Genomic DNA, 22,975 nt, shown 5'->3' on the forward strand with positions numbered 1-22,975 from the left:
GAGCCTGCTTCTCCCTCTGCCTGTGTCTCTGCCTCTCTCTCTCTCTCTCTGTGACTATCATAAATAAATAAAAAAAAAAAAAAATTGAAAAAAAAATATTAAAAAAAAAAAAGAATAAATAAACAATCTGATTAGGCCTGTATTTATTAAAGAAATTGAATTGACAATTAATAACCTTAAAAAACAGCAAGTACCCAGCCCAGGTAGACTCACTGGTGAATTACTTAAGAAAAAATCACACCAATTACCTACTTTTTCTTTCAGAATACAAAAGCAGATTTACCTCTTAACTCATTCTATGAGGTCAGCATTACCCTCTATTAAAACCAGACAAAGACTATAAGAAAAACAACCACACTCCAACATTTCCCATGAACATAGATGCAAACATTCTTTTTTTGTTTAAGATTTTATTTATTTATTCATGAGAGACACAGAGAGAGAGAGAGAGAGGCAGAGACACAGGCAGAGGGAGAAGCAGGCTCCATGCAGGGAGCCTGATGTGGGACTGGATCCCGGGACTCCAGGATCATGCCCTGAACCGAAGGCAGGCGCTAAACTGCTGAGCCACCCAGGGATCCCCCAGATGCAAACATTCTTAACAAATATTATCAAATCAAATCCAACAACATGTGAAAATAATTATATACCACCACCAAATAGGATTTAGTCCAGATATGTACCACTGATTCAACATTTGAAAATCAATTAATATAATCTATAACATCAGCATGTTGAAGAAAGGGAAAAAAACATAGTCATAACAATAGATGTAGAAAATGCATTTGACAAAATCCAACATCCATTTATAATAAAAACTCTCAGTAAACTAAGAATAGAGGGGAGCTTCCTCAACGTGGTAAGAATATCTCTACAAAACATCACTTAAACTAACATTTAGTGATCTCTCTTCAGAATATTACTAATTTCGTGACAGTAACTTTCTTTTATGAAAAAAAATATATGTTATGATATCATGCTCTGATAAATCAGGGTTATGTCACCTTTCTTTAAAATCCTTGAATGTTCTGGCTTACTTAGTGTATATGTGCAACTGCTCAGTGCCATTTATGCAAAATATACAATTTAGGACTTTTTTAATAACATTACTGTTTGACCAGTAGAAAGATGAAGTAACTGAAAGGTACAGACCAAATACTGTTCTTTATAGATAAGTGTGGACATACTTTCATGCAGGGTTCAAACTCTGCTATTGCCAATGTTTAGAATTGAATGAAAATGTAAGAATTCAATAGTATTCATCATTTGTCATTTCTGAAAGAACACAGTTGTCATGAGTCACCATTTGAGTCAATACTAATTAAGTCTCAAATTACCACCTTTTTAAATGGCATGCTGGCTCTCCATGGGGAGTAACAATAGGCTATATAAATGTGGAGTCAATTTGACTTGTACTTCATATGATGTGAATCATTCTCATTGTAAAATAAATTTACATATAAATCAGGGTACATTTAGTTCCTTCTCCAGCTCATAGATGGCTGAAGACTCCAAATGAGGTGTTCCTCCAAAGATTGGTAACTAGTAGGAGAATTTCATTCTGATATTGAAGCTGGAAAGATTCAACATAAATTAATGAGATTAGCCATCTGCAGAAGTGACCCATTCTAACAGATGGTTCCTAAATGTGAGAATAATTACACAAGGGTGCTTCTCAAATCTCATTAAAAAGACTAAAATAAAGCCAATGTAGGATAAACTGTGACCTAATTAATTGTAACTTCTTCTATGTAATGTCAGCAGAAGGCTAAGGCATGCCTGCATGCCTGAAGTAGGGGGGAAGAAAAGGAGAGAGCCAAAAGGCCAGAATTTGTTACTGGCATCCATTCAGGCAACATTTATTGAGTGCCTACTTATGGCCAATGATTATGTAATATGTTGGCTCTTCCTTAAAGTAGGAACCACAACCCTGAAGATAAATATTTGTATTTGCTTGGCAAGTATTTCTTTTTGGTGTGGAGGGTTGGATTAAACTACTAGATTTTATTAATTCTACTAATTAAAATTCTCCAAATTTCTCTGGAATCTTTTATAAGTTTGTGACTTGATTAACTGATATAACTATTTTGTTGCCATATATTTTTAATTTAAACATATGTAATAAAATTATTATTTTATTGAGAATATACTAGACAGAAATTTTGCATAAAACTATGAAGAATGTGATAATAAATATGGCTTGATGCCTTATCAAATAAAGTGATCATTGTCCCTATATAATTATTTTTATACACTTAATAGAATCATAATACTTATCAAATTAAAGTGTATAATTTTAGAAATAAATCTATGAATCATAGCTATAATACTAAGTAAAAGCATATAGAAAAGAGATAATTTTTCATTTGGTATTTGGAAACTATGGGTAGAATAGGAGAAGCTTTCATAAAGGAGATGATATGAGCTAAATTTGAAAAGATTTGAAAAGCACCAAAAAAAAGGAATAGCACAAATACCATTCAGGGGTTATAATTAGCATAGAAAATCAGGAAAAGGTGAAGCTGACAAGTATGAAGGGGGTAATAGCAGATGAACGTAGAAACATGTTTGGAAGAAAGTCACTGAGTGCTACAAGCCAAGTTACATATAGTAAACTTAACTCTATAGAATGCAGGAAACTACTGAAATATTGTTAGTGTGTAACTGGAGATCATGCTTAAACATTTCAATGCTTCCATACACCGTTATAAGATTGCTTTCTGACTTTTAGGTTAATTTATTGTTATTTGGATTAATAACCTAGCACATGAACCATCCCTAGATTGACTGATTAAATCAATATCCAGATTATAAAATACTGACAACCAGAAAAAAAATGTTTCATGAAGTCATACAATAACCAAAAAAAATTGTAGTAGATATTTCTACTCCTCTTCTTTCCTCTAAACTATGATAAAGTCCAAATTTTAAAGGCTGAATTATCACTGAACAAAAAACTGAATCTAGTCAAACTATGATTCATTTAGTGAAATAATAAGCCTTCATTAAAAGAAAAACTTTTCCCCTCAAATCTACTAATGGTAGATAATTACATTGTTGCATGTGTATTCTCTTTAGAATTTGAAATTTCACATACTTTGAGATTAGAACATTGTTTCAGCTATCTTCTTTCCAGTGAAGAACCCATAGTTTGAGAGCAAGTTTTTAAAATATATTTTAATGTAGACTTTATGTCAGAATTATAGTTTTAAAGTACTTTTCTACTTAAAATTTTCTCCAATGAAGACTTTTTAACATCGTTGACATTAGTAATTTTTACCTTAGCTGCTTTTCTTCTTCAATGTACCCCTGAATTAGAGACCAAAGTATGAAGACATGTATTCCTACAGGCCATTTCTTTTTTGAGGGCTATCATAAACATTGAAAAAAGAAAAATGACCATTTTTTAACTAACTTTGATGTAAATAGAATCTTTATTCTCTTCAGTTCCTTTATATATTTTTAAAAGATTTTATTTATTCATTCATGATAGTCACACAGAGAGAGAGAGAGAGAGAGAGAGAGAGAGGCAGAGACACAGGCAGAGGGAGAAGCAGGCTCCATGCAGGGAGCCCGATGTGGGACTTGATCCCAGGTCTCCAGGATCAGACTCTGGGCCAAAGGCGGGCACTAAACCGCTGAGCCACCCAGGGATCCCCTCTTCAGTTCCTTTAATTACCTGATTCGATATCTAAGAAATTCCTGCTTAATATCATAAGTTACAATACAAAGTAAAACAGAAAATAATTTCATACTTACATGTCACTTTGCTCTACATATCATCAAAAATATGTTTGTATAGATGCACTTTTAATTTTTAATTTCCTTGTAAGAAGATATTAGTGTATTACTCTCATCTTCTGGATAAGATGGTATCTATCACCATAGAGATTCCCATGGAAATAAAAAATAAGAAATAAAAACAGAAAATTAAAAATAAAAAATACTTCCATACTACCAAAGAAATGGGAAAAATAGGATTCTCTTATATGATTATGCAATATTAGGCTGCCAGAATAGTGCTAATGCTAGATTTTGGCTACCTCTCACCCATATCAGATTTAGGATTCGTTCAGCACTTTTACCCTCCAATGGTCCATTGTGATACCTTGATCTTAAACTGCATGTATGGGCTTAAATGGCTCTCTGCCATTTAATTCTGATCATGCTGCCACCACCCTTCCACAATACTCAAAAGGAGCAGAGGTAGTAGTAGGCATCTTTGACCCTATGTGTAGCTCATCATTGGCATCAAGGACAATTATGCCATCTCTTCTGCAAGCTCCAGGGCAGACATCACGCAGTCTTCCAAAGACAGTGTTCTCAATAGAATTGTGTGCCCCCAAAAGATGTTGAAGTCCTAATGCCCAGTATCTATGCTTGTGACCTTATTTGGGAGTAGGGACTTTGCAGATAATCAAATAAAGATGAAATCATTAGGATGGACACGAATCCAATATGCCTGTGTACTTCTAAAAAGGAAAAATTGAAGACAGAGACACTGAGAGAATGCCATGTGAAAATTGGTATTCTATCACAAGCCCAGGAATACCAAGGACTGCCCACAAATGACCAGGAACTAGGAGACAGGCACAAAAAGGTTCCTCTTTCACTGTTCTTGGAAGGAAACAATCTCAGTCTCCAGAGTTGTTAGAAATAAATGTTCATTGTTTAAGCCACACCATCTGCTCAAAGATGAAATATTCTCTACCTCTGAGGGGGTTTTTTGTTTGATTTCTTGGGGTTTTTTGTGGTTTTGTTTTTGTGTTTGTGTTGTTTTGTTTTGTGGGTCAAATGGTGGTAGTGGAGCAGATCCTTCTAAGTTAATGTGTTTCACAGTACATTAGGTTGCTGGCTGTAGCACCCCAGGGCTTCCCAGCCTTCTCCTTTAAAATTCAGTGGTTTCATGATACATTTTTTTGCAGATCTGTATCACAATTCTTTAATTCAACAATTGAAGTCACTCATAAATAATGATTGGCATGGCCTGGAGAATGTCTATTCCATATTAAAATTATCTCAATTTCAGGTCTCTGAAAATTGCTGATCATATGGCTGTCTTGACTAGAATCTGAGGGTTCATTTCTCTGGCATACTTTCTATAAATAATCTGATTGTGAAGGGTTTTTTTTCATTATAAATCAATAAATGCAGTAGATGTTTTCCTGCATCAACAGTTAGTAGATATCAGATATATCTTGCCTTTAACAACTTCAGAGAACAGTCATTCTGTCTTGTCTTTACCTTCTAAGAGGAAACTGTGATCAGAATGAAGTCTCAGTAACTTAAGGATTTTTTCTGGTGCAAAGAGGCCATTTCCAGGAATCACAAGAAATGCAAACTGTCGGATATCATGGACTCCTATAAGAAACTAGCCAGGGAGCTTGAGATGGGCATTCTCATGTTCATCTTTCCAATGACAGTTTTAAGGATTTGATTAATTGATTGATTGATCAATTGATTGATTTAGAGTGTGTGTAAGCGGGCTGGAGGGGTAGAAGGAAAGAGAAACTCTTAAGCAGGTTCCACACCCAGTGCAAAGCCCACTGCAGGGCTCGATCTTATGACCCTGAGATCATGACCTGAGTTAAAATCAAGAGTCAGATACTTAACCAACTGTACTACCCAGGAGCCTCATCTTCCCAATGATATTTTTTTTCTCTTTCTGAAAATTAAACTAATCTATCAGCCAAAGGCTAATTGAGCTTCAGCAAATGCAAATGCATTTATCAATGTAGGGAACATAAGAGAAATACCAGGTTCAACTCTGGCTTTTAAGGGAGTCTATGAGACTTCTCTCAGCTGACTCCCTTGCTCTTTTACCTTTTGTTTAGACAAGATTGTTTCAGGGATAGCAAAGACTACATATTTGGATATATTATTTCTCTCCTAAATTTGGAAATCCTAAAATTCCAATTTTAGGCAGGTACTAATAACTAAATTTAAGTGTGTTCTTAATTTTTAAAGTTTATAGCATTTGCAGAATACATCTGAATACTGTCAAGTTTCTAGTGATGAATACTTGTCTTTAACCACTTTTTTTACCACTACACAATCTAACCTAACAATTTAAATTAATGAATATTAGGACACCTGGGTGGCTCAGCGGTTAAGCATCTGCCTTTGGCTCAAGGCATGATCCTGGGATCCCAGGATGGAGTTCCACATCAGGTTTGTTGCATGGATCCTGCTTCTCCCTCTGCCTATGTCTTTGCCTCTCTCTCTGTGTCTCTCATGAATAAATATTTTTTTTTAAAAAATAAAATAATAAATATCCTCATAAATATCCAAGAAACATAAGAGACTGTGATTTCCAAAGTTGTTTAAAGTCTTTGCATGTACACTTTTGTGGTATCTTTATTAATCATAAGAGCAAATATTAAAAGTAACTGACAATTTTTTAATGAAATGTATGTTATTCAGTGAATTTCGGTTTTATCTCTGCTTTGACACTAATTGATTGTAAGAGTTCCACAATTTCTTCAAACTCTTTTCTCTAAAATGAGATATTAAACTAGATAACATTTCAGATCCTTTACTAATTTTATATGTATAGAATTTGGGGAGAATAGCAGTTTATCTAAAGTGATGGAAGATCAGCAGGCCAAGAAGAGCTATAATAATAACAGAAACCACTGGAAATGGTCAAAATTAAGAAGCTATAGCTCAGCCTTGGTTTTTCTAAATCTTTTTCTTAGTTTCAACTATTATTCGAAATAATTCCTATTTATATCTGTATCCCCAGTTAGGTGAAAGTCATGCCACTGTAGATACATTTGTTGATTATTTATGATGTGTAATCAATGGAATATCTCTGTAGCAATTATTTATTATGTCCCACAATATTGAGTGATGACATAAAACCATGTACATGATTATGATAGGCAGAATAATGGTCCCTCCAAGATTTCCATATCCCAATCCCTATGAATATGTTACTTTGCATGGCAAAAGGGACTTTGCATATGAGATTAAAGAGGTTTGAGAGAAAATCCTACAGCCTGAATTATTCACATGGTCCCAATGTAGGGATCCCTATAAGGTAGAGAAGGAAGCAGTAGACTCAGAAAAGGAAATGTGAGAAGTAAGCAGGTGAGAAGTAAGCAGATGTTGGGGTCATGCACCATGAACCAAGGAATGTAAGCAGCCTCTACAAACTGGAAAGACGAGGAATAAATTATCCCCTAGAATCTTCAGGAGGAAATCGGCGATGCTGAGACTTTGATTTTAGCTCCATAAGACCCATTTTCAGATTTCTGACCTCCAAACTATAAGCTAATATTTATTTTGTAAGCCACTAAGTTTGGGGTAACACATTACAGCAATAACAGGAAACTAATGCAATCTTTGACTTTAAAAATCATGCAGAAAATTTAATTCGAGTTCAAGTTGGCAGAAAAAAGCAACCTTATCTGTCTTCTAGTCCCCCCTAAATCTTGCTGTAAAAGTACAAAATGTTAAAATCTGTTAACAGTGAGGAGTATAATACTCATAACAAGAATGGGTCATCAACACAATTAAAATGTTTCTGACACGTTGAAAATCAAGATATATATATTTTAAAAAATTAATCAGAATAGAAGACGCTGCAGTCTAGCACAACAAACATAAGAAGTCAGGAAAAGAGTTTGGAGGAAATATCTTAAAAGCCTGTGACTTTGGGACATGTAAGCTTTGGGATTGGGAGTAGTGGGACCGGAAATGGGTTGATTAATTCAAAGATCTTCTGTGCTGAAAGTTGCTAAGTCATTTGGTTCTATTTACCCTCCATTCCCCAACTCAGCTTATGCAGGGATTTAGCACCTGGTATTTTTTCAAGGGAAAAACTGGAGCTCTGTTTCTAGAAATTGCATGCCTAAGGAAAAATGAAGTTTTTAAACATAATGTTAAGACTTAAGAGTCATTTCATCGTATTTGAGATTTGCAGGAGAGGGGCAGGAGCAACAGAATGCCTCCTTCTGTCTCCACATACATTTATTTACCAAGTCTTGCCTATTAGTCTCACAGCTCTCCTCTCTACATTCAACTGCCAGTCATCCTAAGATCAAGGAAACAAGACCTTTGAGAAACAGAGCCTCATTACATATTGACAGAGGAAACCCAAAACACCTGCATACATTGATCAACATGCAAATACTATTAAAGTATTTCTGGCAGATTGAAAAGCAAGATATACATATTGAGAAACTAACCCGAATTGAGGAAGCTATGACCCAAACTCACTCTTTGCTCTTTAGTATTAACAGAAAGTCAAGGTCACTGGAATTTTGAGAAAATAATACTTCAGAAAACAAATAGAAAATTAGAGAAACTTTTACATACCTTAAGTTAATAATATTAAACTAATAAAATGATTGAAAAACTGAAATAGAAATCAAGATATTCTTCCCCCAAATATCAGATGAATCTTCCAAATCAAACAGGAATGCCAGAAGCCCAGAGAGGTGAATAAAAGACTTAAACCTAGACACAGCTTTATGATATATCATAAAACCAAAAGAGAAGACACTAAGAGCTTTTAGATCAACAGCAACAAAAAAGATGAGATTTTCAACTCATAGCCAATATTTCTGTAGTTCACTTACAAGAAATTTTAAAATGGTTATTTATAAAAATTATGAACTCACAGTTGAAAATAGCTTTTAGTAACACTGAAATAAGTTCGTTTTCTAAACAATTATTAATATACTGCAGCTAAACACTCTCCACAACACTTGGCTCAGTCTCTCCTCACTTCTTCGCAATTTGTCTCAGCTGCAGTCTGGTTCCCAACTAGAATGTTGCTCTTGTTTACCATCGTCCTCTGTCCTCTGGACTTGGCATTTACATTGATTTACTCAGCAGGTTTCTGATTCCCCTCAAGGACTCTGGCTCAGTTTTGCACACTGACCTTCCCTACAGTGAATCACTACTGAGAGCACAGGCCTCTCATATCCTGCCAGCCCAATAACCAACCAGAAAATCCTCTACCACAGGGAGAACAGAAAAGTCTTAGGTTTCCTGCTTGAAATGGCCAAACTCATTTTATTTTATCAGGTGGATGTGACAATATTTTTTGTCGGGAAGCAGGTTCTTATTGTTCCTGTTGTTTTGATTTTGGTTTATTCCCTCAGTTATTGAAATGATATGCAATTTCTCCTCATAGTATTTCTGTCAATTTCTTTTCAGTCATCCAAAGTTTGCTCACTGTAAAGTATATTTCTGAGCCATCTGCAGCTACAATTCATAGCCCATTTATGTCCAGATCAGCAAAATGTATTTCAGTAGACATAAGTTGAATGATGATGGATTCAGAAGTGACACTAATGGAAATGCTCAAAATATAAGATTTGTTGCCTGTTGCATAGCCAAAAATTACAGCCATATTGAAAATTAGATATGCATACCACCCAAGGCTTCAAAGCCCGAAGAAGTTTTTCATCCTAAGATGGATACAAAGAAAATGCTATGTTATTTAAAAATGCAGTCTTTCAAGAACATAGGCCAAAAGCTGACATGACAAATATTGTGTGCAGTTTTATGTGTTACCATAGCAGTCACTTCTTACTGTAGGAATAAGGTGGTAGAGACCTCCCCAAGAATAATCCCTAAATGGACCAGAAGCCTAAAATCAATGTTTACCCATGTTTTTAATAGCACTTTGCTTTCAACATTGATTGAGTTTATTGAATACTCCCACTGGCCATTTAAGTATCATGTTAAATTGAAAGTTCCCAATGGTGTTATGGAAACCTACAACTAGCAGGCACCCTTGGTTTTTCAGAGAGCCAATGACCCTGAGTATCATCGTTTGCTTAAACCCATGGCAAGAAGCCAGAGGATTTCTGAAATTAGCTGCTTTTCTGGCCTGTTTTCATTGAATTATAAAAAAGCTTTATAGAAAGTAATTACAAAGTCTTTACATAATTCTAGTAATTAAATGTGACTCTACCTATTATTATTAGCTTCTGTTCTTTTTTGCATTACTAGAGAGGCAAGGGGAGCTCAACATAAGAGTTTGTGCCTAGGTGGGCATGGATCATTTAAATCAAGAAAATGGACATATTACAAATGTATTCTCTTTGAACAATTTGGGAAAAATTAGATTTTTTTAAAATGCAAAGAGACATTAATTTCATAATGAGAAAGTTGTGTGACTAGGTCAATGAACAATAAAATGATCAAATCCTGTTTCTCCATTCAAGTATTTTTTTTTTGTCAAGACAAAACTAGTATTGGAAATAGCAAGAATTCAGAGATCAGTAACACTAAATTTTCTTTCCCATACTATCTTTACACTAATTTGGAAAAATGCACTCTGGAGAAAAAAAGTCTGAGTTTTTCCTTCTTGCCTTCTTTATATGGTGTTTGTGGCATTTTGATTAATGCCCATATATTTAAGAATGTCATCCATCTATTACCAGTGTAGAATAAGAATGACAAAAAGAAGATTTAGAAGGCTCCTTTATATGGTCCTTTTATAATAACTGTGTATTAAACTAGTATGTAGAAAGTGGTTATCTCTTTTTTTTTAAAGATTATTTATTTATTTATTTATTTATTTATTTATTTATTTATTCATGAGACATAGAGAAAGAGGCAGAGACACAGGCAGAGGAAGAAACAGGTTTCCCACAGGGAGCCCGATGTGGGACTCTATCCTGGAACTCCAGGATCCCTCCCTGGGCGGAAGGCAGGAGCTCAACCGCTGAGCCACCCAGGCATCCCTGGCTATCTCTTTCTATGACACCTATAAGTCCAATGTGGAAGAGTTTGAACAATTTATTTAATATCTTAATTATGACTCATTTATTATTTATCCCCTCTGATCTTCATGCTATTTAAAATTACGAGTATACCACAGTATTAAATTAGAGTATTTACCACAGTATTCTCATTGGGAGACCTTAGAAAGTTAGTAATTACAGTGGATATATGTTTTGTTTCCTCCTACACACCCATTCTTACTGCTTATTTTTTATTATTATCCCTGGTTTTTACATGTTATTCCAGGGAGATTAGTCTAACTCCCATGTAGGAAAGTAAGCATGAATCCTTGACTATATCAATCTTCATAGTCCATCCCCTGGCCACAGAATTTGCTTCAGAGATAAGAATGTGATTAAGTTCGTTCAATCAAAACGAAGCATAGAATCTCTACTAACATGCATAATACCCTCTCCAATCAGGATGATATATTGGAAAAATGCACTACAGCCACTTTGCTATTAAATGTATGCCAATCTAAAAGGTGAACTAATACGTTAAGGAGACAGTCATGAAGACTCTTGGAGCAATAGAAATGCAGCCAAGATTAAGCCAAACTCAGATTCTGCTATTTTTGTAGATTTCTCTGTGTGTGTGTGTGTGTGTGTGTGTGTTTATGAACTGTTAAATCAGTTTGAGTTGGACTATGTCTTTGTAACCAAGAGTCTTGACTGTTGTAATAACAGAAGGAGATAATAAGGAAGTAAGTTACCTGTGAAAGTAACAAAACATTTTTAAGCCAAAAGAAATGCATCTTAACAAATATTCTGTGATGTAGTATTTCTCAATCACAGCACTATGGCACAGTGATAAATGCCAAGCTCTCAAGTCATATTAACAAATTTTAGTTAATACATATTATTTTTGTAAACAATGTATTCATTGTTTTGATGCTACTTAAACACTACTAATGCACTGGATAAATTATACTATGCTTCAGCTTAGTCAGTTGCCCTAATCAGGAATTTGAACTTTAAGGGTATTCAGTTATAATTAAATTTGAGAAATCTAAACTGGGAGTAATTGCTAAAAGCACTTCTACTATCCATGTGTCAATCAAAACCAAGGCCTTTTCCAAATAGTATAATGAATGTTAGAATTATGTTTCTATTGGTGAAATTAATGGCTTGTTCATCATCATCACGAATATTGGCAATGGGTTCTCATTAAAAAGTAGTATTCAAAATATGTAAATTGACTAAAATAATTAAGAATCACTCCTCAACTTTGCATAATGAGAAGATAAAATTATCACAAAACTTGATCATTACATGGTCTATGTTCAGCTATTGGATTCAAAACTTCTAATTTATTAACTAAAAGGGAAATAGAATCCTATCTCTGTAATATTAGCATGCCTGCCTCCTATGAACATCTCATGCAAGGTGTGGATGAAGCATCAAAAGAACAGAGATCTTTTGGACTTAAAAATAAGTGGCATGAGATATTTCATGTCTACTTCTTAATGGTTGCTTAATACCTTTCTGTATATATGGCTAGAATTGACCTAAAATTTTCTTTCCTTTCAAGCTTGTAGCAAGATCATAGGAGGAGAGCTAATTTTCACCTACCTCAAAAGTGTCTAGTGGTTATCATTATCCAACCAAAAAGAACCTGAGCATTAGGCATAACCAAAATGACTTATTCTACAAAGCCTATTATTAAAGCAGTGTTTCTGAAAGTTAACATTGTGATGCATATGCTTGACATATGGCTTAAAGTGAGATATAACCCATTTCAAAATAGAATAATGGGATCCCTGGGTAGCGCAGTGGTGTAGCGCCTGCCTTTGGCCCAGGGCGCGATCCTGGAGACCCAGGATCGAATCCATCCCACGTCGGGCTCCCGGTGCATGGAGCCTGCTTCTCCCTCTGCCTGTGTCTCTGCCTCTCTCCCTCTCTCTCTCTCTCTATCATAAATAAATAAAAATTAAAAAAATAGAAGAATGATAATTCTGTCAAAGATCATCTAGAGCTGAAAAATTATAGTCCAATGTTGACACAAAGTTAAACGGTAACTGAATGAATAACATTAGCCCTGGGATTATATTTTTGTTTCCTTAAATCTATTATTGTATTTATGTTACCTTTAAATGAAAGTTTCAATTATTTAAATAATACATAAACTCATTTTCTTTTTTTTTTTTAACTTTTATTTATTTATGATAGTCACAAAGAGAGAGAGAGAGAGAGAGAGAGGCAGAGACATAGGCAGAGGGAGAATCAGGCTCCATGCACCGGGAGCCCGACGTGGGACTCGATCCCGGGTCTCCAGGATCACGCCCTGGGCCAAAGGCAGGCACCAAACCGCTGTGCCACCCAGGGATCCCATAAACTCATTTTCTTGGAAGAAAATTAACCCATTACATAACAACGAAGTCACTATAAACATTAAATTGAATACCATCAATCTCAGTCTCCTTATTGGTAAATAATTGTGTGTATTTCAGAATTGTTTTCTATGTATTTACACACACACACACACACACACATATGCACAGTCATGGTAAATACATACATTATTTAGGAGGAAAGGAGAAAAGTTAAAGAAATATATTCTTTTCTTTTCTTTTCTTTTTTTAAAGATTTTATTTATTTATTCATGATAGTCACAGAGAGAGAGAGAGAGAGAGAGAGAGAGAAGAGGCAGAGACACAGGCAGAGGGAGGAGCAGGCTCCATGCACCGGGAGCCCGACGTGGGATTCGATCCCGGGTCTCCAGGATCACGCCCTGGGCCAAAGGCAGGTGCCAAACCGCTGCGCCACCCAGGGATCCCAAGAAATATATTCTTTTAAAATTTAGTATTGTCTTAGCAAAATAGTGCACATGATTCCAACATACTGGTTTTAGCTTAGTTATATTAAATGATACCTACTTGCCTTTTTTTTTTCTTTTGCAAACAATGCTATGGTGGGTATCACTATAATTTTTTCTTGTGTTGATATAGGAGGATTTCTTAGGTTCATATGGGAGTATTTCCCTACCCTAAATTCTAAGAATTCAAAGTAGAATTGCTGAGTCATAGGGCATGTACATGTAAAAATTTAATGGATATTAAATTTCCATTTCTCAGATTTCTCAGACGAGAAAGGATCTGTTTCCTTATGCTGACTTCTCTGTCAACACTTGATATTATCATATTTTAATTATTTGCTGAACTCATAGAAGAAATCACTATCCCATTCATGTTTTAATTAATAATTCTATGATTTCTTACAAGGTTAAAAACTGTTTCATAAGTGTGTCAGTGATTAGAATCTCCTCTTCTATGAATGTCCTACTCATATTTTTAGCCTAGGAATACTTTCATAGATAATTATAATCATTGCTATACAACATTAGTAATTAATAATGATTTCCAACTTGCTTGGTGTTTTGACACTTTTAATCCCTTAATTGTATAACATATCAAAACAATCTTGTGCTTTAAAGGTAGGCTACAGAAATATTGTAAATCACTACAAAAATTTAATAAATATTTATGTAAGCTCATATATCTATGATTGAAAAGTGTACAACCTCCCTGAAGAAGGAATTATGGCAGGCAATCACTAACATTCCTTTTTAAATCTTTCCCTACTCTATATTCAAATGCATAAAAAAGAGTGCTCAATTTTTCCTAAATTCCAAACAATAAACCACAGGTATAGAAGGTTTATTTTTCAGAAAAACACAAACTAACAAATATACAAAAACACCAAAATTTCTTATTTGATTGTCGAAAAGGGCATCCAAAAAGAAAAATAGGACTCAAACAATATTCAATGAATTTCATTTCCTCCGTAGTACAGTAGCATCAAAATATGGCTACACAGCATTAGATATGAACTATTTAAGTATGTGGAGTTTTAGTTAATTTTAAATTTTCTTCCATGCCTTAAGGAAATCATTTAGTATTTCTGGTTTTCATTGTCTTTGCTCTGAAAGTGGGAAAAACATTTAGCTCATGTTGTTCTTTTAAATTATTGTACTAAGGATGCAAACAAACTACTGCAGAAATAGTTTGAGTAAAACAGAGGCAAAAACCACTTATATATTAAAGAGGGTTTAAGGAAAAATAGAAGGAAATATATCTTAGGAAAAAATTAAAAGAACATGTTCTCCTTGACATTTTTTTATTTTCCATAAAATTCTGGATAACAATTTTATCTTTTTAAAAGATTCAAATGTTTAAAAATTATTGCTTTTAGGTATATTCTAACACAGTTTATCCTAGCACTTCCTTAAGACATTTGTCTGAATTTTTTCAGAATACTTCACAAAAGAGACACTCCAGTTACTGAAATAGGAATATAAAATGAGGGCCTAATTAGAAAATGTTCAAAAAGTTTCATGTGTCTCAGTGTTTTCTCTTTATTTTAGGAATGTTGTTTTCTTAAAAGAAAAAAGAAAAAAAAGTCCAATTCTTTTACTACTCAACACAAAAATATCCAGTTTCAACCTATTGCTTTTGTGGTGTCTTAAAGTCATTGTCTTTGCTATCTATTGGTTTATATTATCTAATGAGGTACTATGATAAATAAGAAACATGCTGTCTCCTTTTTCTTTCTTTTGAAAGAAGTAGTCTGTTGAGAGTTTTAGCTTGTAAGTTGTAATATTTTTATGTGCACTATTCAGTAGGATTTCTGATTATTAGAATGAATGATAATATCGTGGTTTGAAGAGCATTGATTTCTCCATCATGCAACCATTTTTTATGATGAATCTCTCCGACTGTTCAGAGTGATTTCCAAGGAAATTCACTGTTTTAAAACTGTTTTAAACAATGTAAATAAAAATTCCACTCTATGGGTCAATATACCAAGCTGATATTTCTATAGATTTTTCAGGAAAATGATTGGGGGATTTGTGAAAGCAATTTAAGTTATGCCTCCTCCACCATGTATTTTGTCTAACTCTCAATAATAGTAAATCTGGTTGGAAAATCTTTGACTCTGCCAAGACTTATAAAACAGCTAGGAAAGTTCGAGAAACAGATTTAGAATTGCACATGGAAAATATAGTTATGAATTAACTGATTACTCTTTAGTTTGACATAATTAAATAAAAAGTTAACGCAAGTGGGAAAACTAAACCTCATTTGTACCATAAATTAATACCAGATTATAGAGGAAAATTATAAAAATATAATGATGTCTTTATTCTTTGCTGCCAGACTGTCTTTCATCGAGAAGGTTTGTTTTCTGGGCAAGATGCTTCAGATCCAGGAATGATGATTCATGAATTCTGGAGACTGGCATTATTAAACAACAGGATTTTATAAAATATTACATTAAAAAATCAAAATATCCAACTAAGTAAAGATGAATGGCTTGTTCAGCATTTTAGACAAAGGAAGTAATATTCCCTAATGTTATATGTAAATTGCTCTTTTCATAAATTTAGTACTCAAGTAAGATGTTCTTGAAAAACAAGTAAAAAACATACAATCATTATTCCTTGTATAAATGATTTTTTAAAGCACATTATATTTTTCCATAATAGGGATGGTTGTTTTCTTTCAGGTTCTTCCTAAAATTTTAAATTAAGATTTATTTACTTTTATTTTGTTTTATTTTTGCAGGAAATAGAACCTGGGAAAAGGTGCATACTGTAAACTAACACATTTGCTACAATCATTTGTGTCATTCAGAAATAAAAATAGCATATTATTTTTCAGATATTTTCCACGCTAGATGTTTAATTAGAGCACCGATGGCAGTAAGCCATATTTGTTTTTCTTATTCTGATATAGGACTTAGTAAGTGTAATAAACTAGAAATAGAAACTATTGATGAACAATTTTTTAATTTGTATCTTAACATTTTACATTTTTAAAAATGTATGCATTTTTTTATTTGTATCCTTTCTGAAATGATACAGATTGGTACAAATTATATACTTCTGACTTAATATTTGGTTTGAATTCAGAAAAGTGATAACAACAATCTAGATAAGCCTAGAAGCATGATAGATCTCACATCAAGACTTGAAGACAAACAACTCCAAATTAAAATGGCATCATTATGATTTCATTTCAGTCAGACTGCTCTTAGAGGTTTCCTATAAGAACTATATTTTTCTGGCACGCTTTTTGTCTTTTTCCCAAAACTTTTCATTGTGTAATGAGAAATAAAGATAGAAATGTTCATTTTTAAGGCTCATTTTTTCTATATTTGGGTTGTGCTCAGACGAAAAAGGTTTTGGGGCCAGAGGCATCATTCAATTAATCACTATTTATATCCTAGGGGTCCTATGCTAAGTTGTCAAGAAACAAAGCAATTAGTATGAAGCTAGTCTAAGACAGTACACCATATAAAAAAGGAGACAGCTTTATAAGCAATTAACTATATAACACAATATAAGTGCAAACCAATACAAGTGGACAGTATGACTGAAGTAGCTATAGACTCAAAGGGAAAGACATAAATTAATCTCTAAGTAGAAAAAAGAGATTGTTAAAACTTCATAGAAGAGAGGATCTATGCACTGGGCCTTGAACGGTGACCAGCAATTTGTCAGGTAGAGAAAGGATAAGAACTATGTTCTAGACAAAGGGAGAAGCATGAATAAAGACATCTAGATGCATAGGGCATCTGGGGCCACAGGTCCTGTGGGGAGAAGTTGAAAAAAAAAAAAAGAAAGAAAGAAAGAAAGAAAGAAAGAAAGAAAGAAAGAAAGAAAGAAAGAAAGAAAGAAAGAAAGAAACCAGATTGCAAACGGTAATGAAGTCATCTGGGCTATGATGAGCCACAAAAGAAATGACACATTATGGTAAGTGATCATAATTACTGTGGATATTGGAGAGGAAGGTCTGGAAGAAACGATGCCATTAGGAGGCCACTGAAATTATATGAGCAAGAGATGATATAAACTGGATGAAGACAATTAGAATTAGAATGAAAATGTTTTTTTTAGAAACATTCTAGGCATTAATTCACAGGGTCTAGGGTAAGATTTCTTCTAGAGAGTAAAGACAAAGGATCAGAAATCATAGGTGTATCTTTTGGGTTCCTGGGTAGTGACATTACCCAAAGTGAGGAATCTAGAAAAAGGCATTTGTGAAGGTGAAGAAAAGAGAATATATTTATGTTTGAACTTGGTACACTTGCCGAGTCTATACATACCCAGATGGAGATAGCATGTGTCAGTTTGCAAATATACATCTGGACTCAACAAAAATGTTTGATTCGGCAGCTAGTGCTTTGGAAATCATCGGCATACTGGCAGCAATTGACAAGGGCTAAATTTAAATATCAATATTTAAGATTAGGAATAAAAAAAGCCTCAGCTGAAAGTTGAGTGCTTTACTCAAGTCCCTCCTTCCTTTACACACCATGTATTCCCATTTTTCTCCCAACACTGGGAAGATTGCTGGAATCTCTGCTTAGCTCCTGAGACCCCTAATGGCTCCTTTTGGTCTAGTTTCTTGGAGTCTTGACTCAGATATGTAGCATCACATTCAGATTATTGACTCTGCAAGTCTCGATTGCATTGGTGGCCCTAAATAAAATACTATTCCTATTCAGTTCAGTGCGATGCCACAAACTAGGGGTTGTTACTGCCTCTCTGTCTCTTGAGGTGAATAAACAGAATGCCCTGACAAAGAAAGCCTACAAAAAACTTAGCTCACTGAAACACATTTTTCTTCTCTCTGAAATACTGACTGCTAAAATTCTTGGCTTTTTTGTTTTTTCTAATTATTCAGTCCTAAAAAAATCCTATATCCAGATTCTATAGTTCATCATGGTCAGAGGATTAGTCTGGTAACAAAGACTTTATGACAAGCAGATGTAGAATTCTCCCCCAGAGCATCTTGTATGTAGCTCTACCAAGGCACTACTGCAACATGCTTTAATTATAGAAATGCCCTCTTCTCCCATTTGATCTAAGAATAGTGAATCGTTACATTTATATATAATCTATATTATATATATTATAGCCCATACTTATTATCTGGCATCAACAATTGATGCTTGGATAAATAATGAGCTTTTAAACATTATGCAAAGTTTTCCCAGAGCCAAAAGGGAAGATCACCTGTCTGTGAGAGAAAAAAAGGAGCTGTCTTTACATCCTCCTTTGTGGAATACATCTGACTCCCTCACACTTTACCTTCCTATCATTCTGAACTTCTTGATGGCTCCTACCACCCCATTCCATGCTGCATTGCCCCTCCTTGTCTTTTAGCCACATTTCATCAGTATGAAATCATTTATTTTGCTTTTCTTTATCTGTCTGTGAAACTCCTGTCTGTGAAACTCCTTTTCTTCCCTCAAAATCTAATTAAGCAGCATCTCCTCAGTAAAGAATTTCTCAATCTCTCTTTCCTATACCACTCCAATATTTTGCATTTTTACTCTCCCTCTTTTTGTTTCCTTACATGCCTGCTTCTTTTGTGAAAATAGCTGAACAACCATTTTTAACCATTTTTCCAAACTGCTGTGATTATGATCAGCCAATCTCCATGGAGGGCTTGCAGGCTATGGATAAGAGCTTTGCTTGTTTTGTTTTTTAATTTCACACACACACACATGCACACAATCATGTTTGTATTATTAGTTCCATTTTATATATGAAAAAGACTGAGATTTTGAGGAGATAGGATAATTATCCATAGTCATAAAGGCAATAAGCAATATAACAAACCAAATAGTCCCAAACTCTTGTTCCTAATTTCTATTCTTGCCACTCATAGCAATGCCTAGAATGTGCAGGCACTATGTAAATCTTGTGGAATAGAATATAATTCATATCATATCATACTCATTGCATTATTGTTATATTGCTTATATTAAATTGCATTATATTATAATGAAATATAATGAGTCAGGATTATTGTACCACCTAGATTAACCATATATAGGTTAACCACCCAGCAGTAAATTTGACTCATTTTCAGTTATTTCAGGTAAAACCATAAAAAGATAGCAAAAGGGGTGCCTGGGTGGCTTAGTCAGTTAAACATCTGCCTTTGGCTCAGGTCATGATCTCAGGGCCTGGTAGCCTACTTCTCCATCTCCCTCTGCCTTTGCCCTTCCCCTGCTTATGCCTTCGCTCTCTCTCTCTCTCTAACGAATAAATAAAATCTTTTTACAAATAAATAAAGAGACAGCAATGAATCATTTACTCAAAATAAAAAAAAAATAATCACGTGAAAATGAGAACATTTTAATAAGCAAAGCTACATTAATCTGTGATTTTCTTAAAATTAAAGAATTTCCAGATGCAAGCAAAATGTTAGTAAAATGTTTTATTTCACCAGTTTGGTAATCTGTATTAAAAAAGTTATAGGCAAAAAAAAAAAAAAAAAAAGTCATAGGCAAAAAAAAAAAAAAGTTATAGGCAGACCTCATTTATAGCTTGGCAAATGCTCCATTGCTGAAATAGCCAGAGATGACTACTTGTGATAAAATATACATGCAGAAAACAAACTACGGCTTAGGTTTTAGCAGTGTGTCCTGGTTGTTGTTGGACTTTATGCCTTTTTCATCATGTTAGTCATTTGCATTGTGGCTACTGATGGAACCTTTCATATTAAAATATATATATATATATTAGAATTGTTTCTTGAGAAGTAATCAAAGCTAGAAAGAGAAAAAATTTTCCTTCCCTGTAGACTAGAATAAGAGTTATATTATCATGAGCTCAACAGAAAGAATCAATTCAGAGAGTACTGAATTATTACCTTCATGTAAATCTACTGTATCAAAAAAAGAAAAGAAAATCTACTGTATCTAATCATGTATTATGTATTAAAATACAATTTAAGTACATAATGCAAAGGATACTACAGAGCTATGTTACTCCCAGAATCACTTTTTATGCCATCATATTTTAAGTCACATAGAAAAAACAGTGGTAATACATGGTATTTGACTTCAGGATCAAAATTAAAGGACATACAATCAATAGAACTACACACACACACACACACACACACACACAAATTCTTGCAACCAATAAGCAGATTCTGTGGTTTGTGAAAGATGGTATCTTAGTTCTCTTTTGCACTGTAGCTTAGAGTATTTTCAAGCTGACTTGTTCCATACCTATTTTGCTGATATCGAAGTAATTCAAAATAATTTTAAGCATTCAATCAATTTAATCATACTCAAGTAAATTTTGATTTTTTTTCTCAAGAAGTAGAAATAGTCTGATTATTAAATTCCTTATTTTATATTCTTAACAATAAACCCATACTTTGACTTTATGAAGAGATTAGCTACAGGTCAATACTGTTATGGTAGATTTCACAGTTTTACACAAGCCAATCCCAGGTTTACTGTCAAAGACAACTTGGGGCCACTACAGAAGTTTGAAAAGAAAGATCAAGGAAATAATACATGTATATAGATTTTCAAAGCACTTTCACTTCATGCATAGTTGGATTATATACACATACATACACATATACAATAGACACTGGGGTAGGCCAGGTATTATGGAGTATTTTAATTTGGGGAAGAGAGAGGGGTATTCTAAAACAATGGAACATGTTAAACAGAAATTTAATGTCCAATATCTGTTCAATTCAGCAAATTTTCAGTGAACGGAAGTTCACTGATACTCAGATATTATTTGTGATAGACGCTGTGAGAAAGAAAATATCAATATTGCAACTCATAGTTTTTTAATACTATTTTTTTTTATTCAAAATGTATGACAAGTGTTTTTAAGTCATCTATATATACATATATATCCTTCTCTGCATAGCAATTTGCTTGTTTTCCTTTTACTTATACACATACATATTTACATATATATAGTATGATTATTCAACATCTTTCTGTGCAGTAATTTTTATTTTTTAAAGATTCATTTATTTATTTATTTATTGAGAGAGGGAGGAAGGAAGGGAAGTGGCAGAGGAAGAGAGAATCCTAAGCAGACTCCATGCTGAGCGAGGAACAAGGAACGGGAGACAGGGCTGGATCTCTGGACGCTGAGAACATGATCTGAGCTGAAACCAAGAGTTAGATGGTCATCAGTTGTGCCACCCAGGTACCCCTGATATTTATTTCTTTGTAAATCAGTGTTATCTATGTGGTAACTCTGACTAAACCAGAATAGTGAACTAGTCAATCAGCTTATCCCAAAACCACTTCTAGTAAATGTGTGCCTACAATAATACAACAGCATCGCAGTATTTGTTAAGGAATTATACACACACTTGTCATATTCTCTCTAGTTCAACCTTCTATGGGAAGAGAATTCCTGTTTGCATCAGAAATTGAATGGTGTAACATTACTGATTCCCTTTCCTGATATCATCACTCACATAAGGCTAGGAGCAAATATGAGAACCCCAATAGAAATAAGTCAATCTAGCACAGATAATATTTTAATCAAAGAACCTTTCTTCTTTTTAACACTATTTCCTCAACTGATACTGGCTATAGTGACGAAGTTCTGACTGACTGTGAATTCCTCTTAGTAAGCCCTTTGATTTGCAAGGCAAAGTAAGACTCGGTTATGATATAAGTTGTAACAGGCGTCTCAGCTACAGGCTTGAGGGCCAGAGGTGAGGTAAGACATTACGAGGTATCCATGATATCAATTACATCAGGCTAGAATAGGAAAGTAATGAAGAGTCAGTAGAAATATTATAATTTTTTAAAAGACATATTTAACTGAATTACTTCATTTTCCTTAGTTGGCAGTAACTTAATTGTAGCAATGGGACACTTTAGGAAACAGTGAAATAAAGAGACCTGGAGCCTAGAAACTCCAGACATTGCATCAGTTTCCTAAAACTAATTAACTGCAATTTATTAACATAGAAATGCATAATAGTTAAATTTGCCATTCAAATAAGATGTCTTTAAGGTATAAAAACTTTAGAGAGGCCCTACCTATACAAATATTTCTCAAATACCATGTCCCTAAAATTGATTGGTAGTCTTTCTGCTTCTAATGACTCCGATTATAAACAAAATAAGATATTTACAAACAAAAAATATCAAATCCTACAGGAGCAGAACATATAGTAAGTCATAAAGGTAGAAATTCCATATTATGGCTGCAGATTTTCACAACTTCTTTAAAATGTTTTTCTATTTTTTTGCATTTATGGAAACTTATTCTTTGTTCATCTTTATATTTTGTATTTCATAGTGCTAATATTTAATACAACCACAAGAATTAACTTAATAAAGATCAAGACTGTCCAGGTGTGCTCCTGAATTTTTTACACACACTTTTTGTACTTCTAAAACAACAAAATGTTGGAGACATTTTTACTAGCTGC

General features: G+C 33.9%; 1 long non-coding RNA gene across 2 annotated transcripts in view; it reads left to right on the forward strand.

Annotated features, from left to right (window-relative positions):
• LOC112661793 (uncharacterized) overlaps positions 1-22,975 on the forward strand; it is a 114,239-nt gene that overhangs the window by 6,673 nt on the left and 84,591 nt on the right. Inside the window, exon 3 of one of the 2 annotated variants that reach the window (XR_003137972.3) lies at positions 15,902-16,870. The exons of the other annotated variant lie outside the window; for it this stretch is intronic. This is a non-coding gene — a long non-coding RNA (uncharacterized LOC112661793). Of the gene's footprint in view, positions 1-15,901; positions 16,871-22,975 lie in introns of those variants that run through there. 2 annotated transcript variants of the gene reach the window in all.

Source organism: Canis lupus, chromosome 31, assembly GCF_003254725.2.
Source record: "Canis lupus dingo isolate Sandy chromosome 31, ASM325472v2, whole genome shotgun sequence".
In the NCBI taxonomy this organism is placed as follows: Eukaryota; Metazoa; Chordata; class Mammalia; order Carnivora; family Canidae; genus Canis; species Canis lupus.